Genomic DNA, 8,330 nt, shown 5'->3' with positions numbered 1-8,330 from the left:
AAATGCAAATTTCGATTACAGTTTTTGAGTGCAGCGTTTTCCTTTGATTTGACTTCTCACTGTCCTCGGTTTAATTGGCCTCATGACTAGTACTTGTGATTTTCATCATTTGATTGATCTGGCCTGCCGCTGTTGGACTGGGAAAGCACCGTTCTAAATTTGTCACCCACCTACCCACCTCTCGAGTTCACGCCTGCTGTAGATCTGGCCACCGCACATGCGTCCCTAAAGGAGGCTTGTAGATAGAAGGTGGGTGGGGGGTATCTGGGCCTGTCAGTCTATCTTTATGCCCCAGTAGTCCTATCCCACAAGCCTCCAGAGCGCTGACCTTCCACAAGGCTTAGAACTGTTAGACCCCAATATCCTGGAAAGACTTCTGTATCCACCAGAAACACTTACTAAGGATCATTGGCTCTTTGATTACCTACATTATCAAGGTATGTTCTCTACGGCTAGTGAAATAATGTGCTTAAGTTACTTTTTTTTTTTTAAAAAAGATTTTAATAATGCAGCCAAATATTAGATGATTTTGAGATTGTTTCCTATCAACACCATATTTTTTCAGACTTGCTGTTCTAAAATGTCGTTTTTAAGTGGTGTCGTTGAAATACAGTTTAGATTATAATACAGAGGCTTTAATAATAAGCTGGTGTATTTGAGTTTTTATGTGTATTTGAACTTTAACAGCTTTAAATTGCACCAGTCTATACATGCCTTCTTTTAACAGCGACTTGTTGCATATCTTATCTATGATTTTTGTAGAAAATATGTCGGGTGGGAGTTATTCAGTGATTTGTTTTATCTGTGTACGTTTCAAGCAAACTAATGGCCTGAGTGAGATTTTGAATCTGGGGGGCTGGTGAGCTCCTCCATGTGTGATTCATTCAGTGGTGAGTGACTGGTTGGGGAGACTACAGTTGCTCATTGTGCTGCACCTGCTCTCGCTCCGTCAGGACACACAGACAGAAATAGAGCCCTGCCTAACAGGGCAACACACACAAAACATTTTACACAAGCTTTTCCGTTTATACAAACCCCATCTTTAATTATTACTCATGACGAGCTTTAGCAGTGTTCTTGAGCCAGCTACAGTCAAACTGCCTGCAGGTGGTGTGTGAGGAAGTCTTTCTTAAAAATAATTTTCATGGAGGAAAAAAAACAAAATAAAGAAAACACCCAAACTATTTGGAATGAAATATTCAGGCTTCATATACAAACACTCCTGTATACATCATTTAGTCAGAAAACCCAGAGCAAAGGGAGTTATTTTTACCTCTGCTCCAAAAATACACGAGCCCTGGTTCAGTCACTTAATTGGCTGAGGTCTGATCTGGTTTCCGACTTTGAGGAAGAAGGGAAAGCAGAGCGGTGACGTTGTGACCGTCTTTGGTTACACATTGTCAGTGGTTGACTGTCATTTACTTTTCTCAGCTGTTTGTCGTGATGTCAGACTTTCTATGATTTCACTGGCTGAGATCCAAAGCACCTAATCCAGGAAGCGCGTGTGTGTGTGTGCGTGCGCGCGCGTATGTGTGTGAGTATTAATGTATGTGTTCTCTCATCTGGAGAACTTGAGGCAGTGTGATTGTCTATCATTTCCTTCCAGCGACTTGAGTTCAGGATCTGATGGCTGGTTTATCTGTCAGGATGGATAGTGTGGTCCTGTGCTGTTCTATCAGAGGACATAATAAATTTGACTTGGACCTTTTATTTAAGGAACAGAACGAGCCTTTATGAAGGGTTAGTGTTGTCCACAGCTTTATTTTAGCCTGGACATCCTCTTGTCATTAGCCGGGGTTCACTAAACCACAGGACTGATGTATTAAATAGTACTTAGAATAGCTTAAGCTTTGTTTTGTTTACTGTTCTGTCATTACAGATCAGCCTTTAACCTTGTAAGGTTCCTTCGTTTGACATACTTTGCCTTTGTCAAATCACTGGATCAGCATGACACTTGGCTTCACAGGTCATAGCTTTACCTTTCCATTGTCTGGTTAGCCATTGAATATTTTTAAGGAAAGTGATAAAATTGTGTAAAATGCCACTAGGAGTACACTGGCTTCCTGTGGTTTGTTTATAGCTCCTTCTGATCTTTCTGTGACTTTAAAAACTTTTTAAACACTGAATTAGCACTGTGCTAATGTGTCCATGTAGCAAAGCTGTGTTGGCAAAGCACGAAAAGTATCTCTACCTTTTTAATGTTTTAGTCAAACACTGGATCATCAAAATGCATAGATTGCATCTAAAGGATGGGCTTAGCACCAGTTGGTTAGTGAAGACTTACCAGGCGTTAATCCTCCTGACCAAAATTTACTAACTGACCTTCCTTCAGTATGATTGAGCCCATAAAATCATCAGGGAAGTGTTTGCTGAGCTCACAGAGTGAGGGATCCACAGACTGTACAATTCTTTTTGTAACCAAAGCAGTCGCCCCCTACTGGTCTTTATAAGAATGCTTATTGAAGGCACTTCGGCACTGGCTTCACTTTATGGAACCACGAGCTTAGTCCATGTTTGTATATTGTCTATGGTACAAAGGATTGAAATTTGGTACAGTCATTTGGAGAAAGTCCTCTGGATTTGTGTTTATGCTTGCATTTTTTTTAACCATGTCTCTGTAACATCTCACAAGGTTCTGGAATCCTGGACTTTTTGTAAGGAAGTACATAGAAAATTCAACGAGCCACAGATACTTCAGAAAGAGAAAACTTAAAAAAATATATACTAAGGACAATATGCATAATTTGGAGAGATTAGAAAGTTTTGTGGTGCTGAAAGCTTGTTGGTTTTTTTTGCCGTGAAGCCACTTAGATGCATATACACCATTCTTTACGTAGCAGCCAGAGTCTTGCAGGACGCTTATTAGTCTTTGTGATCCCTTGTGGTGACTCTTGTTCATTTTTACTCCTACATGACAGCTTTTCTTTTATTTTAAAATCACAAGCTCTGGGTCTGATATCTTATGAATGGTGATTTATGGAGCGCAAGTAATAGCATGTAGGAGGTAAAGTATTTGTCCTTGGCACTGACCTCAAATTTTGGTTTTGGATTTGTTCTCCAGCTGAAAGCATAGTCATTTGTGATTTTTGTTACAGTCGTGTGTGGTTCAAATGTTCAAATCAGATTGTGTCATTGAATCCATGTCCCATTTTGGCATGAAGTCTGCCTGGATTATCTTGAAACATTAAGTGTTAGCTGCAGCATTGAGCTGTGGTGTTGGATTTAGTAGATGAGATGTAGCTGATGTAAAGTGAGGGTGAACTAACTCTATGAGAATGTACTGCCAGCACTGTATTGACAGTCTATCCACAAGTCTATATGTTAATGAAGCTCAAGAACTCCTCTTAAACTGATGTGAATGTTGAAAAACTGGAATCATCAGGTTTGACACTAAGAGAAGACATAATTCCCTATGTTCTGTAAACTAGGGACGGATTGATCCGATATCTTTGCGATCCTGGATTGGATCAGTGAGCCCACTGATTGAGCCAGTCAGTGGGGCTTGGACTCTGTTAATTATATTTTCTGTTTACTCCAAAAGTGTGCAGGTTGCTAGCAGGGAAGCTAACACATAATGGAGGAATGCAGGAAGTTTGTAGCAAAGGGCCAGCGGAAATATTTGACATGTGCAATAACTTTTCTTTGAATGTTTGCAATCGTTTTTAACTGGACTGCAAACTGTTGTCAAGCAAGTTGATGAAAACCTTGGACACGTGTTGGTTTTTTTTTTTTTTTTTTTTTTTTTTTTTTTTAAACGTCTTCATTTAACTTTAACTTAACCCTGTTACTCCCCAACATTTTCTAATAAATTCCAGTAATGGTATATATTTTTTCGATGTATTTATTTTTTACATTCTGTTATAAAAAGTTAGATCAATTCTCTTCCTCAGAGATATAAAAATGAATGTAACCCTACTAATGGATCTGCACTTGGTATTGGCAGATACCTTTATGCTTCATGTATCTGCCAATCTTAATGAATCTGGAAAAAGTTGGGACTTTGCATCCGTGCTTGAAATGCTTTCAAGGTAAAGCGTTGTTCTTTTTTTTTTTAATCACCATGTAGAAGTCAAACACGGGGGCTGACTTGCCACGTCTGCTTTTGCTGGCCAAGACATGACGATCACTGCTAGGAGAGACTATTTAGCAAAATAGTTGAGTTTATTTAGGTATTTCATTGCTCTTAGCTGAGTACCTGTGCCATTGATAATGTTTATTCGGACATAGCAGAGCTGGACTACCAAGCCCATAGTTCACTGAGTTCCCAGCTCTTAACTCTGGAAATAATTGCATCTTGCCAGGCACTGATCATTGTAGCTACATTTGGTTCCCTTTACCAGTGGCAGCCTCCACTCTGCTGGCTCGCCTCACTCTGGGTCGAGACATGAGCTTTCCTCCAGTATCTCTATCCATACCCTTAAGCGTTCCCATCCTCCAGGATGACAGTTCCTGGGAAGGTGTCCGTGGCGCTTGAGGGTGGAAACAAATTCTCTGGCAAGCAGAGTTGATAAAGAATCTTGGTTCTGTAGCGCTCTCTCCTCTCACCAGATGTGCAGTGTTTATCACTCTAAAGCACACACGTGTTTATTTAAGCGCTCAAAGCTGTGTGTGCGGACGCGTGTATGTGTGTACGCACGCTGACTTGGGTATAGATGTTTCCCCAGGGCTCAGTTGGAATCGGGTAGTTTAGACTTGTTTCAGCTTTGCAGGTGTATCACATGCCTCGTGGGTCACATAATCATTGAGGAGCAGATGGCTTATATAATTACATATTAATCCTAATTGCAGTTACAGGTATGGAAAGCGTGTTGTCCACTGACTGTTAATATTTTAGGTACTTAATCACGGGAGGAAATAATTCATCAAAATTTGTTGAGGTTCTTTTTTTGAGTTATGTTATTTTCTGGATAATTTATTCAAAGTAGACTTCAGATAAGCTCACATTTATTTGCAGGTATTGGATCTGCGTTTGGTATCGGCAGAAAGAGAGAGCATATTTTCATATTTCTATACTGGCTCCTCTACAGTGGCTCCTTGTTAAAAATCAGAATTAAATCTAAAATCCTTCCCCTCGCATATAAGGTCTTAAATAATCAGGCGTTATCTTATCTTACTGTATCACCCCAGTAGAGCACTTTGCTCTCAGACTGCTGCCGTACATGTAATTCCTATGGCATGGAAAAGTACAATGGGAGGCAGAGCCTTCAGCTTTCAGGCCCCCTTTGATAAAGCTTATAGTTAGGGCTGGTTCAGGTGACCCCAAAACCTCCCTGAGTTACACTGCAATGGATCAAGGCTCCTGGGGGCTACCCATGATGCACTGAGTATTTCTTTTTCACTCACCTTTTTATTTATTAATTTGTTTGTTTGTTTAAACAAAGATAATTAAAAACCAAAATGCAGAGGAAAAAAACAAACAAGATTAACAAAAATAAGGGATGACATTTTTCTAATGGCTTTATGGGAAATTAAGGTAATTAAATTATTTTCCACCTCCGTCCCTCTTAAAAAGTAATACAATATTAGAACATTAGTTAGCTCATGTTTTAACTCTGTGTTGGGCCTAGAGTTGAGTTGCTGGAGCACTTCAGAGACAATGAAGTCTGCTTAAGACCTCTTATCTGTGTTATTCTGGGAAAGCTATGCTGAGGTGTTTGTGGGGGGTTTTCTGGGGGTTAATAGAGCACTATTGCCAGAGAAGGTCAGCGTTGCAGGATCTATTTTCAGTATAACTGTAAAGTTTCAAAGTCCGTTCAGAAAGCAAGTTGATAACGAAGTTTTAAGATCTTGTCCAGGAACGTCTTTTGAAGTTTGAGGTCTGATATATCTGACCTGAACGGCTTTTCAGAGCTCAGGTATCCCATAAAGTTTCATATTTGAGTCAGCTAGCCAACTTATGTTAACACTAGCCCTTTTAATAGGAATACATATGTTGGGCTTTTTTATTGGGTGAAAAATGTTTAGAAACGGTTCTTCAGTTCAGTCCTTTTATTTCACACAACCCACCCACCTTTAGGGAGCAGTTGTCACTTCTATACAATTTATGAATGTAACTTGCCTAAGCGTGCTAGCATTGGATGATAAATTGGTACACCACCATCTGGTCTAACTATTTTCACTTCTGGATGGGGTAGACAGCCTAGCTTCAAAGTTGCATCACAATTATTATTATTTTTAAATATCTGCATATGTTGAAACACACAGCTGTGTCTTTCATATATATTATAAAATATAACATTTCTAGGCACTCCTGTGTTTTAGTTGAAGAGAAGACTTTAAACCTTGTTTTATCATATTTGGGTGGTTTTGGCATTTTATTTTAGATACAGAGCTGTTCTAAGAAGGGTCAGCAGACCCAGAATCACTGTGGGGTTACATTTATAAGAACAAAAAATTAGTGATCATGGAGATGGGGATATTGGCATCAGTTCATGAGTGTGAAGTTCGTCTGATGATTTAAAATGGTCCAAATTAAAGTAGTCATAAGTTCAAAAACCTCCAATAAATTCAGCATCCAGACTGGGAGAGGAACCAAACTTCTTTTAAAGTAATCGCTCTATATTGAGATCAAGTTGTCAGTGACATGTTGCAAAAACCTTCTGTCTTAACACACTATTTGAAGGTCAAAGGGCACCTAGAAGAATCTGTTTGCATCATACTGAAAACCCATCATGCCCAGTAAAAGACATTTAACAACATGGCAAATGGAGTTTTATCCTCAGCCTCCCCTCCTCTAACTCCCTTCACGTGTGCATATGAATATCTTTACCTTTCATTCGGCAGCCCCCCTATATGGAATTTATGACTGTGATGCCGGAGTTTGAGCTCTGTTATGTATCTGCAGAGACAGCATGGCCACATGCACTGGAACCGTGCACTGCTCTCTGGCCAGACAAAACGGATATCTTTCCTCGGGGATGCTATAAATCTGGACTTTATTTCTAGGAGCACTGCAAAAGAGCCCAGAGAAAGAGAGTACCTTGGAAAAGCTCGCTCTTTTCCCTCTTTCTCCACATTCTCTGTCTTTAGAGAGGTTTTCCAACCGGGAATGTGATGCAGCCATTAGGCACTTCTCTCCTCGCAGACACGTTGTGATGCCTCTCCACACAGGGGGTCATTCTAAGTGCAAACATGTCCTATCTGGAAGTGTTTATCTAATAATGACCCCATGACTGGCTGCACATGTGAGCTTGTCCAGACTGAAACAACGTCCACCTTGAATGTGAACATCTGGGGAATGATGAGTGGTGAGGTGTGTCTCTGCTATTATGATATTAAGCACAAACTTCTTCACTCTCAGTCATGCTAAACTTCAAAAACGTAAAGTGTCTTTCTCACAGTGTTTAACGCCTTAACCTACCCATACATCCTCGCATTTTAACAACCGACTGCTTACGTACCAAATGACACTGTTTGTAGTACATATTTAAAGTATCTTGGGTAACGCAGCTTCATCTGAAATATTACTTTCATAACTTTAACAGTTAAGCTACTTTTCTTTTCATGCTAGTTACATTTCATTTGTTTTCATGGCTTAAGCTATGAATTGATTAGCTGACAATTTAGTTGTTTTCAGTTTTTATTGCTTAGGCTTTGCTTAGGCAAACTAGCAGAATGACTGCATGTGACAATTCAACTTATTTTAATACTTGCCCTTAAAGAAAAAAATACTGTGAATTATTTACTATCATTCCAAGCGTCAGTATTGAGCTGTCACAATCTCTGACCATACCAAAAGCTTTGCACTCACACTGAATGCATGCTTATTTTGGCATAAACCCATCATCCCATCAGAACAAATTCTCACTTCTCTCATATAATGAGTTTTGATACTTTAGTGGTTTCCTCAAAAAGCTCTCGTTCAATAGAAACACAGTTGTAGTCAGACATTTACATACCCTCATCATGGGCGTCAGTGTTTTTCTGTGTGACAGCAAAGATGTCTTAAATTTCTATGTTCGCTGCCATTTGTTCCAGTTTATGGTCTCCATTCAACCATTCGTTTACGTGTTGTAGGCTGGTTTATAGTCTGCATGTGAGCATTTACAGGAGCAAACGCAAGCTCCCACAGAGTTTCTAAGGAGAGTAAATGGGAATTGTTTTCTGTGTTTCATTATAACATGGATTTAAAAAGAGTTTAAAAGAAGTAAACACAGTGAAATTAAGCTTAAACACTGATTTTTAAATTAGGTAATCAGTAGCAGGCTTAGGTCATCTGATTTGTTTGAAGTATTAAACAATACTCTGTTCACATTCCCCATATTTGATGAAACAGCTTTTAAAAATCTTTTTCTTTTAAAATTATTTTGTGTGCGCTTGTTTATACAGTA

The 8,330-nt window shown here is 39.3% G+C and overlaps 1 protein-coding gene across 1 annotated transcript in view; it reads left to right on the top strand.

Annotated features, from left to right (window-relative positions):
• The first annotated feature begins 310 nt into the window (after positions 1 to 310).
• svila (supervillin a) overlaps positions 311 to 8,330 on the top strand; it is a 59,472-nt gene continuing 51,452 nt past the window's right edge. The window contains exon 1 of the mRNA XM_085467530.1: positions 311 to 437. The gene's annotated coding sequence lies outside the window, so the exon portion shown is untranslated. The remainder of the gene's footprint in view (positions 438 to 8,330) is intronic.

This window comes from Copadichromis virginalis, linkage group LG9, assembly GCF_057382275.1.
Source record: "Copadichromis virginalis isolate Kocher_CV1m ecotype Utaka linkage group LG9, C_Virginalis_male_GT1.1, whole genome shotgun sequence".
In the NCBI taxonomy this organism is placed as follows: Eukaryota; Metazoa; Chordata; class Actinopteri; order Cichliformes; family Cichlidae; genus Copadichromis; species Copadichromis virginalis.
This window is presented reverse-complemented; position numbering and strand designations above follow the sequence as displayed.